Genomic DNA, 15,354 nt, shown 5'->3' on the forward strand with positions numbered 1-15,354 from the left:
CTTTGTCATTGGCAACCCCAGTGTGGAACGATAGTCACATAAATGAAGAGGCTACAGTAGCAGAGATGGAGGCTATGTATGGGCATGATAGCAAGGACTCCCTTTTAGCAATCCTGACCCAGTTGATTCCACTTCTACGTAATAAACTTAGCAGCAACAAAAAACAAATGACATTAATTTGTTCTGCTCCTCAAGCAGACCAACTGAATACTTCTCAAGTTGACTACATTGGATTCCTTTCAGCTGGGAAGGTCTAATGGTTTATTTCCACAGGAATAGATATATAGTGAAGGGGTATGTTTGTATTTTATGCCTGTAAGATCTCAATCAGCACTAGTGTCTGAGGGCTCACAAAGCATTACATCTGCCAAAAGGGATACTTTATGACCTTATAACAGACCAGAGGACACATTTTACAGTAAAGGATGTTTGAGAGTGGGTGTTGGGAAAAACCAGTGTTCTAATAGAGTCCTTATTTATTCAACAAAAACCAAAAGAGTCCATTTGTTGGGTAAATAGGGCTCTATTAGAGCATTGGAACAGCCAGTTAAATGCAGAACTGAAACACCAGCTCAGTGGCATTATCTTGCCAGGATTGGGCATCATCAAGACATAGTGTGCACATTGAATTAACATTTTTTATACAAAATGGTGCCCTCTATCAGAAGATTACATAGGTTCAAGAACCAAAGAGTGGAAATACGAATATTGCTGCTTACCATCACTTCCAGTGGTCCGTTTTGAGAATTTGTATGTCCTCTTTCCACAATTCTGTAATCAGCAGGGATAAAAGTTCTGTTTTTTAAAGGGGGCATACTGCCTCTTGGTAATACAGGAAGGGTCATATGGAATCCTATGGGGCAATTAGCAACTAGACATTTGGCACTTCTATGTCCACAAACCAATAGGCAAGAACCACAGTCAACATCATGGCAGAGTTATATCCTTTGATACATATAGCACATATAGCATCTATTTTCATTGTGTCTTTAGATGAACAGAAGTTTGCATGTGTGTATGTGTGTGTGTGTGTGTGTGTGTGTGTGTTTCCTTGTGTGTCAATAATAAAATTGCAAACAACACAATTTAAAAATACAAGCAAAAACCCGAACAACCCAATTATAAAACAAACTTGAATAGGTACTTTACAAATGAAAATTTGGAAATGGCGAATAAACCCAAAAAACCAGTCAGTATTATTCAATCACAAACTAATGTAGATTAAGTAAAACTGCATTCTTACTGAAATAGATAAAATTTTAAAAACTGAGGATACAAACTGCTGGATTGAATAAGAAAAACTTGAACTTTCATACATTGCTGGTGTGGTTGCAAAAAGGTACAATTACTTTGGAAATAAGTTTTAATTTTTCTGACAAGTTAAACATATACCTAACCTAGAATCCACAACTCCAATTCTAGGAATTAATCCAAGAGGAAAAAAATGTACATATATAAAACTTGAACAATAATATTTGTAACAGCTTTACTCATAATAGTTAGAAACTAAGAACAACCAAAATGTTCATCTACACCAAATGACCAAAAAATTCAACGAAATAATTCTCAGCAATATAAAGGAATAAACTACCAATACATGCAAAATGAATGAATCTCTAAAACATAATGCTGATTGGAAGAAACCAGACAGAAAAGAGGATGTATTATATTTTTCAGTTAGGATGATGTTCTAAAACAAGCAAGACTATGGATGGTAAATCAAACCAGAACGGTGGTTACCTGGAGATGAGCATGAATTGACTGGGAAGTGACCTAAGGGATCTTGCTGATGAAAATGTTCTATACTTAGACAGATGTTTGGATTATATTAGTGTATGCAATTGTGAATACTCATGGAACTTTACTCTTAACATATGTACCTTTCGCTTTAGGTAAATTACACATATTTTATTAAAAAATGTTGTCACTGAGTATTATTTGCTAGACTATGTTAAGTACAGTAAAACTATAAATTTCTGAAAAGAGAGATAGAAATTGTTTAATAGATTCATCCTCCTCCACAAAGCATATTAGAATATTGACTTTTTTAAAAGTAAACTCTTAAAAGAATAATAATTATTTCAAAAATAAACGTGGAAGCAACAATTCACTTTAACAAGATTGACATGTTTTTATTGAGTACAGATAAGTAATCATCTTGCCAAAATGCAAAGTTTCATATTTCTTTTTCAATGTCCCGGGAGGCACTCCTCATTTTAATTGTTTAATTGAGGTCATAAGGAAAATAACATCTTTCAATGTAATTTGCAGGAGTGTTCCAATAAAAAACACAAGCTCTCTCAACATCAGTAAAGTTAAAGGCTAAAATTTCTGATTTCTCATCAATAGCTTATGTACCAACAATGCTGCCTCCACCACCATTTAAAATGAATTTAGGCTGACAACTGTGAGCATGAGAAAACAGTCAGTATGATTTCATTCATCTCTCTATTTTTAACGAAACATTGAGGAACTCCAAAGGCCATTTTTATTCCTTTGATATTTATTAATTCTCTGAAAATCTGTTTCTCCTACCTCCTTTAAGTTGCTATTTTTGACAAATGATTATTCATTTTCTCCTATCTTCAGAGATCTGTTCACACTCTTCTCTTTATTTAGGGTGCTTAGGAAAATGAGGACATTTTTGTATTGCAAAAGAAATACTGTCTTGAAATATTCCACTGGAGTGGAAACTGTTAAGATACTAATACATCTAGTATATGTTAAAATACAAACAATAAAGAATAGAAAATTTCAGAATAATATCTCCATCACTCTTATTCCTACCATTTATCCTATCTGTCAGTGCTGACTACTAATAGTGCATCTTTCTAAATGGCATATGATAGACACTTTAGATATATTGAGGGACTGACAAAACATTTAACAAGAATATTTGACTAAGCCATTATTCTTAGAAAAGTAGACATGGCATTGTCCATATGAAAGTTTAATGGACTTTAAAAAAACCTCATGCTGAAGTAATGAAAAAATAGCACTGTGTGTACCAAAAGATACAAGTTAAAAATCTGGATGATTTCTTTTAAATAGCACAGAGGACACAATTCCATTATTCTGCACTCAGTTATTTTGCTTTTTAAATACAGATGATAAATCAACACGGCAACAGAAAACAAAATGTATAATTTAATAGCCAGAAAAGATAGCTCAACTACAGCATGAAGTAGCCTCTAAAAGTTTACACTACAATTTTGTAAAGAATCAAACCTTCATGTCTATGTAATTAAAACAAGACTGTCTACTAATTCAGTCCTTTGTGTTATACTGCATTTTAAAAAGGTTATTTGAAATTATTATGAAAATATATTCAGCAAATAAAAAATGCTCCTAAAAATGTGTTTTAGTAAATACATAGAAAAATTATATGAATATAATTAGCTATGCAAATAAATCATTGTGTAAAAAACATAGAAAATTTTTAGAAAGATCATATTCTATGTGCGTCATGATTTCATGAATGTTAGCTTGCCCACTCTAGTGAAACCTTCATGTAGGAAAGTGTATAAACTCATAAGTTGCACATCATCTACTCAACATTAATTTGATCAAATGACTATAATAGAGAACTAAGAGAAAAAATATAGCACTAATGGTAGCCATAAAAATGACTGGTTTCCAATCCTGCGGAATTTATGGGCATGTTTTCCATGTGATGTGAAAGTGAGGGCATGAACCCTAAGTGCATGCATAACTAGAATATAGGAGCTCAATCAAAAGTACACAGTCTTTCAGGAAAGTGCCTCATTTGTCCACTCACAAGAAAAGCTTATCTGGAATTAAGCACTTACATTGTGACAGTATTAGGCAATGGAGTTGGTTAAACATTATATTTTACTTTATTTTAGTAAGTAAAACTTTTAAATTCAAGATAAATATAAATTAGGTAAGATACTTCGGTAGTATAAAAGGGAGAGTAATTAAATGAGTCTGAGAGGAATGAGAAAAAATAAAACTTCAGATGTTAGTGATACCTACCATACTACATTATTTCTAAGAGAGTATACATAGACTATCATTAAGTCCGTCAACTGGTCAAACACTAAACTTAGCAGTTTTTATGCGAATATATACTTGTCAGTCAGAAAAGTGCGCAAAATAACATTATAAAGCAATCTAGTAGTGATTAACAAGCATAGGAAGAGAGAACCAGAAAAAGTTTTAAAAATGTATTAATAGTAGTATATAAAAAATAACTAAAACTGAAGCCTCATACTGCTTCTGCTATAATCGTATAGCAGAATAACAATGTAGAATACATTATTATATGGCAAGTGAGTTAAACTTAGCTAAAACCTTACTGTTGTAAGTCCTCACTAAAAATCATTGATAGGTTCTTAGAAACAGCAACTTTAAGCAAAATAAAGTACAGGGAAACCAGTTTCACCACAGTCTAAGTGATATAAACAAGAGTTAAGTTTCTACAGCACAATTCTGGTCACAGAAACATCACCAATATTCTAAATAAAGACTCAAAACATTTTAATGTAAAACACTGAAGTAAATGTGAACTATACATATGTTTAAGAAAGATTAATAAAAACAAGTAAGATAATTATTTACCCAATATTTTGGGAATCAATGAGAAACTTCACACTTGTTTTAAGTGGGACCTGTTAGACATGAGTACAGCTTATACACAATCTAATGGACACGGTCTTGGGATGTTTGAGGAAACCAGGGTACCCAGAGTAAACTCATGCAGACATGAGGAAAACATGCAAACTCCATACAGACAGTAGTCTCAGCCAGTAATTGACTTTTCTCATCAATGCATAACCTAAAGACAATGAAACAAAGTTATTCGAAGACCTGCTGTATCTATACCTATAAATAAATACCTTGAGTCATATCATCTTTGGATTTTCTTTTGCTCTAAATCTTTTGATCTACAATCAACATATTTAGACACAGACAGAATGGCCCGTGCTAGAGATATTTGGTTAAGAAAATCACCTTTTGGTGTAATTTTGTGAGAAATTTTGAGGAAAATTAGAAAAAGGAGCACATTGTTTAGCCTTGGAAAGAACAATGGAGAGCCATATTTATTACAGAAAAAAATTCTAAATTGGTTGATTTGGATGGAACACCCAGAAAATGGATGAAGCAAATGCGATTATTGTTGCTGAATTATAGAATACAAAGTATAAAAAGATGAAAATAAGAGTAATTAGAGGGGAAAAACATAGAAATAAAAGCTCTAATTGAGATGAAATTAAAACATCACAAGCTTCTGTGAAGTTATCTCCCAAAATGTTGTAGCCTAACATTTGGAACATGATTCACTACAACTAACATCTCAGAAAATGTATCTAGCCACTTGATATTCACACCAAAGTAGTAGAAAAGCAAGCCAACTTTAAGTTTTAATATGTTTAGGTTTTGAATATTTTTCTCTTCCAAGCAATAAAACAATCACTAGAGAGAGTGTAGCAATTTTAAAGCTTCTCAGCAGAGGTCATGTCATTTTTAATTTATTCTATTGTCATCACAAACGTGTTATGCATTTAACTACCTTATATTAAAGATGACATTTACACATTGCAGTCTTACAATATATTGCCTCTACCTTCATCCCCCAAAATGGTAAATCTGAGTCAATAAAATGGCTTCTTTCAAGGAATAACATCCTTCTTTGGAGATTAAGAGACATATGCATATTTGATTATGAAAAGGAGGCCTCTGGGAGAAAACTTGAAAGAACTGAGACTGGATGAACTGTTCTTCACCAGGAATTTGAAAATAACCGGCAAACTGACAAAGGAGGGAGTCTAGAAACATGGGAGAACAGGAATCCAAATAAAAAACAGACCAAATTCCCTCAGGATCAAAGGGTCAAAAGATACTTTTTAGAGAGATATCTACTCCTCTTTTCATGTTGCCTGCTTTTTTGCACTACCCCAATTAACTCAAATAATTCCAAAAAACAGAAGTGTCATAAATGTAGTAGCTAAGAGTAAGAAAGGCAGTCCAAAGGTAGGAGGCAATAAACATATAGGGAAATTGACATTCGGTTAAAAAGTGACAACTGAACCAGCGATGATTAAGCAGAAGTTCCCCAAGCTTCTCTAGAAAGAGGAGGAAGGTTTCAGTTTACCTTTGACGACAAATTGGGTGTGTGTCACTTGTCCATTGCTGTGTTGCAACTCACTACAAATTTAGAAGCTTAAAACAACACAGATGTATTAATATTTCATGATTTCTGTGTCAGTAATCTGGCATAGCATGGTTGCTCTGATTATGGTTTCACAAGTTTGAAATCAAAGTGTCAGCCAGGCTGCTATCTCATCTGAGACTTCATTATCTTTAAAGCTCATTCAGGTCATGGCAGAATTCAGTTCCTTGAGGTTATAGGACTAATGTTACTATTTTCTTGTATGGCTATTGACTCTAGACCATTCTCAACTCCTAAAGCCTGGCTCTTGTCGCTTTGAATCACTGATTTTCTCTCTGACTTCTAGACTCAGATTTAAAAGCCTCATGTGATTAAGTCAGCTCACCTAGATAATCTTCTTTTCTTGAAACCGACTGTGCCATGTAACATAATCTAATCATCAGAGTGAAATCTCATTATATTCACTGGTCTTGTCCAGTTTAAAAGAAAAGGAATTATACAGGGCATGAACACCAGGGGTGGGACATTTTTAGTACATCTTCAAATTTTCTTACCACAGGTGTTTAATCCATTTTTTACTTTAGTTTTACATGTCTGGATGACTCCCCGGAAATTGCAACACTTGGGACTACCCAGGGATTGAGACCTCTATTATGTATAAGTAATTTATTCAATTTTTCTAATACAATCTTTCCATAATGGTTCAAATATTTTGGCTTCTGTTTCTTATTATATTAATATATAACTCAAACTTGAAATGTATTTTAAAGAAAAATCTTCAATATGTATTATGGTTTTCCAAGCACAGAATTTTGAAAAACAAGTTTGTCTGTGACTTTTAACATAATTTTAAGTTTCCCTAGAAAAGATAGATATGAAAGAATAAATATCCTCAATTTTGTAAGAAGCAAGAGAGTGACACAAACTTACGGTAAAGAATTGGAGTTGTGAAAACACCTTGATCTTAGAAGATTGCTTTAGTAGGAATCAGAAAACTTTTTTTTTTTTTCATAAACGTCAGGTAGTAAATATTTCAGGCTTGAAAAGCCAAGAGGTAAAATCAAGGGTATAAGTAAATGCTTAAATGACAAACAAGTTTCCACAAAATTTTTAATTGATGAAATTCAAATTTCATTTCTGAACACTAAAATTTAAATTTTACATAAGTCTTCATGTGCCACAAAATATTTTTTGTATCTTTTAAAACAATTTAAAGAGGTAAAAAAATTGTAGTACATTAGTTATATAAAAACAGACAGTAGCCCAAACTTAGTTTGTGGGCCTATATATATTCCTTACCTCTGTAGTTTTACTGAATGCTGCTCTAGAGTTCTTTTACAGAAGTCACTTTTGGCCCCATTAATAGCTAAATCCTTATTTTTTTTTCTCACTCTTTTAAGGACTCTCTCTTTCTCTTTATATACATATATATGTGTGTACACATACAAATATACATACATACATATATATATACCCAATTATAGTCAGATTTTTCTTGTTTCTATTAACTACCATTTGAACTTATAAATTCTCCCACTTATTTCCACAGTCATTACCTCACTTAATTTCATGTAACTAGATTTAGACAAAAGAAACCATTATAATGTAGATAGAATACATCCCCAATGATTTTTCTGTTGTTGTTCCAAAGGGACTTGGTTCTATCATCTCTTACAATTAAATGTATTATACTGTGTATCAGTAATAATAATCTCTAAAATTTATGATGTTCTTAATTTGTATGTTTTCCGTAACTAACACATAAAGATTTATAAAGAGAAAAATGGTATTTTTTTGATGTAATATTTGAAATCCAGTTCTTGGAATTTTAACAGTAGTATTCTGTGTTCTGCAAAGCCAGAAGTTAGGTGACTGGAATTTACACATTGTGAATTTTGGACTGTTAGAGAGAATATGTGCTAAAAGTCCTTGACAGTCTAGGTAGCCCATAATCTAAAATCATTTTTTTGCTCTAAAAATTTTTTACAAAATGATTTATTCAAAAATCGATGGCTATTGTACTGAAAGGGTATTTTTAAGTTCATTTTCAATAATGTTTTAAAAGATTAAATTATGGTCTGCATACCTGGAACCCGTGTGGGTTGTTAAATACCTTTCTTGGAAAGTAAAGATCAATGTTTGATGGAACCTTCTAACCTTAAAACCAGATGAAAAACAGGCTTTTATTCTATACTTTTTCCAAAGCAGTATTTATGATTACTTTTTTGACAAACTAGTATTTCATAAATACTTCAAAATAGCATTTTATAGGTTTCCAGCAAGCTTCTTGAGAAAATGTTTTAAACTTTTGACCCAACAAAGGTTTCTAGACTGAAAACACCTCACCATCTTTTCTCACTTACTGTTAGGGTAGTGATAGGCAAGGTGGCTACCAGGGGAGAACTCAGTTTTTTTTTAAATTAAACTAAAGAGATTCCTGACAGATAAGGAACTACATAATCAAAGAAAAAGACAGCTGTTATCTGCTCAGCCTTGGGGAAGAACTAAAGGACTTCTAAGAAACTGAATCCCAAAAAATGAGACAGTTCACAAACGTCTTTGAACTTGACAACAGAGAGGAGCATTTCTCTTAATTTCAGTATTGAAAGGGGAAGTGTGAAGGTGGTAAGTCAATGTCTAGGAAATAACAGAATGAACAATTCTGACTCTCAGAGTAATCGTTTCAGAGTATGACACACAGAATCTCTTCAAGCTAAAAAACAAACAAACAAAACTATATTTATTTAAACTCCATTTATTATAAAAGTGTTGTGTTTTCTTTTCATGGTTGAAAAATGCAAGTTGTCATTAACCTGTGGTTCTTTTAAAACAGTGTTCCATATTTATTTAAATGTTATAAAGGCTCATACCCTCATTTCTAGTAGAAGACTAAAATATTTAGCTTTAACATTTTATTTATTTCATTGTAGAAAGTTTTTAAGATTTGTAATTGTTGTTATTCACAACATCATTTGGTATGCTGAATAGAGTATTTAGATTGCAGATTCACAAATTACAGTATGAAGGCCAAATCCAGTTGTACATTGTTTTTGTAAAGTTTTATTGAAACACAGTTGTGCCCATTCTTTTACCATTGCCTTCATATGCTTTCCCCCTACAACTACAGAGTTAAGCAGTTGTTTCAGAGACTACATTGCCCGCAAAAGTCTAAAATATGTATTATCTGGACATTTACAGGAACAGATTGCTGACCCTTGAATATTTTAGATAATCAAAGCTGTTTCCAAATAAATATGTCTAGCAGTTCAAGTGTTGATAATTTGAAAAACATACAGTAAATAAAAAAATAAATAAAACTTTTAAGTTTATCATGTGATGCTCAAAGATTGCCTAACCAAAGAGAACATTTTGTAGCACCTCATAATATTAACAAACTGCTGTCTTAGGTACAATAAGCAGCTGATTTATTGAAAGTGACTTGTGCAGTCAATATCTGGAATGAAACAGCCAGTTTCATCTTGTCCAATTTTTACATTACTCTTCATTTTCCCTGAGAACTACATAGCTGAAACACTTTTAGTAAAGCACTTCCTTGTAAAATGATCAGTTGTATCTGTCACCAGGAAGAAATGCATTTTCCTGCTTTATTACAGCCATCTGCATCCTTCATTTTCTTTTAATTCAGTCACTGGAGCCCTAATGATCGCAGCCATTTCAGGAGATGCCATCAATTACAGCCAGGAGCTCATTCAGAAGTGAAAGATGAGTTCCATTCTCTGTTACTTAGAGGTCAGTGATCATTCCCCAACCTCTTCGTAGTGAACAAATAGTACAGTAACTTTCACAGGCTCCCTTCATTTTTCTCAAGTCTGCTTCTTTATGACTTTTTGTAGACCTTGGTTATAATAACTTCGTACGTTTGATGCTGGCAGCCCTAAGACAAGCCTGACCCAATCATTTTCCTTGCATCCACCATGATAAATTCAATCATATATAAATCTGGCTTTCAGGAAGGATGTTTTGAAGAACAAGTATTGTTAAGGTGGCATGTAAAAAATTCCGAAGCAAACATACTTTGTAAAATTTATATTCAAAGGTTTCCAAAGTAGTAATTGTTTTTCATCAATTAACTTTATGTTGCTTTCTATAAAATAATCATCTTGAAGGATTTAGTACAATTATATAATATTCAGATACTGATTTTACATACCCTAACTAAAATACTTTTAATAATTAGGAATACAAATAAATTGTCAATATTCTGTTTGGTGGCAACAGGATTTATATGACTAATACAAAAACCAGCAAACAGATGTTGTAGCTGTTTTGCATATAGTCACTTAAAACTAGAAACAACCAAGATGCCTTTCAATGGGTAAATGAATGAACAAACTGTGATATATTCATATAGCAGAATATTATTCAACAATTTTGAAGAAAATGCCATAAAAAGACATGAAAGAATCTTAAAGGCATATTACATAGTGAAAGAGTCATTTAAAAGGCTATATTCTGTATCATACCAATTACATGATATTCTGAAAAATGAAAACTAAGAAGACAGTTAAATGATCACTAGTTGCCAAGGAATCGAGAGAGAGAAAGACTATTAAGTAGATGAAGCAGGGGTATTTCAAGGTGGTAAAATTATCCTGTGTGACACTGTATTAGGGAGTAAATGACACCATTCCTATTGCCAAAACCCATAGAACTATATAGTATATAGAGTTAATCTTAATGTACCCAAATCAGGAAAATTTAATCACTTAGTAAGTTGGAGAATCCCAGATTGGAATGGAAAATTTGACAAAATAAAAATATACAATAAATGCATAAAATTACCTTACTGAAGAGGGTTGGGAAAATGGTACTTACCTATATAACTTTGGAAATAAATAGACTCTATAAAAATAAAGATAAAATAAATTGTACTTAAGAACTATACTTCAGATGATAAAATTATTACCCTTAGGGGACCATGATAATAATTCTCATACTTCTATATGGGTATACTAGATAAGAAAAATTAAGTAAATGGATGGTGGATAGTGGGACCAAGTTTCACATATATATATATACATATATATATGTAGTTCTGTGAGTGTGCATGTGTGTGTGTGTATATATATATACATACATACATACATATATATACACACACACATACATATATATATGTGTGTGTGTGTGTATATATATATATATGTTTTTTTCTTACTCTTTCAGATGAAAGGGCCTTAAAGCAGTAATAGCTAAGAAAATTAAGATGATTCACAAGAGAAACACACAAAGCAAAAACTTAAGGAAGAGTCAAGTAACTCATCCTAGGCAGAAATCTTTAAACAGCGATTTAAAAATGAGATAAATGGGCCAGGTGCAGTGACTGACACCTGTAATCCCGGCACTTTGAGAAGCCTAGGTGTGTGGATTGCTTGAGGCTAGGAGTTCGAGACCAGCCTGGCCAAAATGATGAAATCCCATCTCTACTAAGAATACAAAAATTAGCCAGGCGTGGTGGCACATGCTTGTAATAACTGCTACTCTGGGAGGCAGAGGTTGCATTGAGCCAAGATTGCACCACAGCACTCCAGCCTGAGTGACAGAATGAGAGTCTGTCTCAGAAAAAACAAGGGGGGGATACATGAAGTGAAAATTGAGACATTGATACGGTACACTCTCTTTTTGTTTTGGATTCTAATGATGAATTCACTGTAATTCTTACACTTCATCCTATATAGATAAGGTATTTTTTTCATCCTGTATAGATAAAGTGTTTTTATCTCTGATTTCCTTCAAGACTTTCTCTTTGTCTTTCATTTTCTACATTACGAATATTTTGATATTTGTCCTGTTTCATGTTCTCTGGACCCCCTGGATCTTTGGTTTGATGTCATTAATTTTAATAAAAATTCTAGGCCATTATTACTTCAAATATTCATTTTGTCTCTCTTTTCCTAATATTCCTACGTGCATATGTTACACTTTTTGTAATTGTTCCCACAGTCCTTGAATATTTTGTTTCATCTTTCTAAATGTTTTCTATTTGAATTTCAGTTTTGAAAGTATCTGTTGACATATCTTCAAGCTAATTGATATTTCCTTGGCCATGTCCAATTTACAGATGAGCTAATTAAATGCATTGTTAATTTCTCCTACAGTATTCTTTATTTTGAGCATTTCCTTTTGTCTCTTAGGGTTTCCATCTCTTTGCTTACATTACCCATCTGTTCTGGCATGTGGTTCATTTTTTTTTTTCATTAGAGCCCTTAGGATATTAATCATAATTGTTTTAAATAGATATGCTGACTACTCTAAGATCTCTGCCATTTTTGAATCTGACTCTGACATTTGTCCTTTCTCTTAAAACTGTGGTTTTTGCATTTTAGTATGCTTTTTGATTTTTGTTGTTGTTTTTATTGAAAGTAGGATATGATGTACTAGGTAAAAGGAACTGAGGTATAAAGGCCATTAGTGTGAGGTTTTATGTTTTGCTGGCTAGGAGTTAGTCTGTTTGCCATTTGCCATAGCTACAGGTATCAGAGGCTAAAATTTCCTCTGATGTCCTTGTTTTTGTTTCCCTTTTTTTCTTTGAGTTTCCAAAGAAATTTCTTAAGTAACTTGAGACTTCCAATTTTTTTATTTGTAATCTTCTATTATTATATAGAAGCCTATTGATATGGTTGTAAGGTGTGGGGTGAGGGGAAGTATACTACAGTTCTGTGATGAGATCTCAGTCTTTCAGTAAGACTGTGTATTCACGAGTGCCCAGCTATTTGGTTGTATTTTGTTTTGTTTTTTCCATAGGTGGGATGGGAAGACTAGAGATGGATGGATTTCTGCCATCACATCCAGCTAATTTTTTTTTTTTTTTTTGGTATTTTTAGTAGAGATGGGGTTTCACCATGTTAGCCAAGATGGTCCCCATATCCTGACCTCGTGATCTGCCTGCCTTGGCCTCCCAAACTGCTGACATTATAGGCGTGAGCCAACAAGCCTGGCTGGTATTGAGGCTTTTTATCTGCTCTTCACTGAGTCAACCTGGTAGAGCTCTTGGAGGCAAAGCAGACACAAATGTGGTGATCTTCTTAAAATGAGGCCCCACCAAAATTTTAAGACTCATTTTGTGTTGTAAACACAAAAGCATCTGAGACAGGTCTGAATCAATTTAGAAAGTTTATTTTTGTCAAGTGACACAGCCTCAGTATGTCCTAACAACACGTGCCCAAGGTGGTTGGGGTGCAGCTTGGTTTTACACATTTTAGGGAGATATGCAACATCAATGGAAACATGTAAGATGTACCTTGCATGTATGGTACATATTTCTGGTTTGGTCCAGAAAGGCGGGCCAACTGGAAGCAGGGGCTTTCATGTCACAGGTAGATTTAAATATTTTATGATTAGCAATTGCTTGAAAGCATTATTATCAATAGAAAGAAATGTCTGGATTACAATAAGGGATTATAGAGATCAAGCAAGGTTTTATCATGCAGATGAAGTCTCCAGTTAGCAGGCTTCACAGAGAATAGACAGTAAATGTTTCTTATCAGACTTAAAGAGCCTGTTATATCAGTAATTCCAAAAGGGAGGAGGTTATAATCAGGCATGTCCAGCTACCGCTTCCCATCATGGCCTGAACTCATTTTTCAGGTTAACTTTGGAATGCCCTTGGCTGAGAGGAGCACTTGAGAATTTATTTTTGGTTTACAGCGTATATGGAACCTTCAGCAATTCATTAATTACAGTCTTTTCTGTTTCTTTTTTCTTTCTTTTATCCTATCCTGGTCTGGCTCTGACTGTGGTTCCTCTTTCTGGACGTTTGCTCTAATGAAATGTGATTCTCTATATCTACCTATATGTCCCCCCACTTTTGGTGGGGATGGACAACAGTTTGCTCTGTGACCTCAATTCTCTGATGAATCTAAGCAGAGTTGCTTATTTTCAGTTTGTTCTCCTTTTTTTATTTGTTTTTGCATCTAGAACAAGTTTGATGACTTCCAAGTTTCTTACATGTTGGATCATAAGTTCACTTTAGTGAATTCATCATGAGGAAATAATGAAGTATAGTCCTATATAAGCAAAATATTGTTAATCACAGTATTAAAAATTATAAAATGTAGATTAAACACACTGTAGAATTTAAAGTGATAATGCATATTTATGTTTTGAAATGAGAAGTGAGAAACTGCAGATATAAACAAGTGAGAAATGGAAATTACAAAAGTGTACAGTCCCATTTTTCTAAATGTTATGGAAAAAGGTGCACATATTAATACCAAAACTTTAACAGAAGTCATCACTTGTTAGGACAATAATAAGTTATATTTTATCTTAATTTCCTTATATCTGTAGCAAATACAGATTATCTGAGTAAAAATAAAATAGCAAAATTTATTTTAATAACAGATTTGTTTACAAGGAAAGCTATATATTTAAACTTAATTACAGACTGCTTTGCATATATGACAACTTGAGCTAGGCAATAGTGAAAGGAAACAAATAAGAGTGTACATATCCTCATGGATCCCCCTATCTTCTGAAAAATGGAGATACACTGAATTTTAATTAAATAATGAGCAAGAGAGAAAAATTCTGTCTCTTTTATGCATATTTCATAGGCATCTGTCATACTAAGGCATTTTTTATCTGCTTCAGAAAGTTAATTCACAGAAGTGATGTAGTCTATGGGCTTTGAGCAGATTTTTGTTAGTGTAGAGAGAAAAAAATGTATGTGAGTATATGTGTATGGTTGTCTTGTTTGTTATTATGCTGTTACTTGTTTGCTGTCATTTTCCTAACATGCTGATGAAAAAATTAAGGTAAGTCCTTGTATTATCAATCATAGAAGGCTGACTACATCCTGTTGTGTGATTCAATCTGTTACATTGCTGATTCAGTAATACTTAAAGACTTTAACATACTTATGGCAAAAAAATAATCTATAGGTTAATGGAGGCATATTTTCATTTTGATATGGTAAAATTTATAAATAATATAATTATTTTTGTTAGTTTATTTGTTTTGGTTTAACTCATTTTCTTCATATTCTTCTGCCCTCTCCAACAATTTTAAACTTTATAAAAGCCCTAAATAAATAAATCACAGCTTCTCTCTAAACTCCACTGCAGTTTACATACATTTACATAAATTCTTACTGATAAATTGAGGAAATAGCTCTAGAATAGCAAATATCATATCCCAGCAGTAGAACAGCTGACCTTTATTTAGATTAAATTTTCCCAATGTACAGAAAGGATTATCAT

The 15,354-nt window shown here is 32.8% G+C and overlaps 1 long non-coding RNA gene across 1 annotated transcript in view; it reads left to right on the forward strand.

Moving 5' to 3' along the window:
• The window catches only part of LOC117064850, a 79,675-nt gene that overhangs the window by 519 nt on the left and 63,802 nt on the right, over window positions 1–15,354 (forward strand). Inside the window, exon 2 of the long non-coding RNA XR_004429712.1 lies at window positions 9,780–9,883. This is a non-coding gene — a long non-coding RNA (uncharacterized LOC117064850). The remainder of the gene's footprint in view (window positions 1–9,779; window positions 9,884–15,354) is intronic.

Source organism: Trachypithecus francoisi, unplaced genomic scaffold (assembly GCF_009764315.1).
Source record: "Trachypithecus francoisi isolate TF-2019V2 unplaced genomic scaffold, Tfra_2.0 Lachesis_group2, whole genome shotgun sequence".
Lineage (NCBI taxonomy): Eukaryota > Metazoa > Chordata > Mammalia > Primates > Cercopithecidae > Trachypithecus > Trachypithecus francoisi.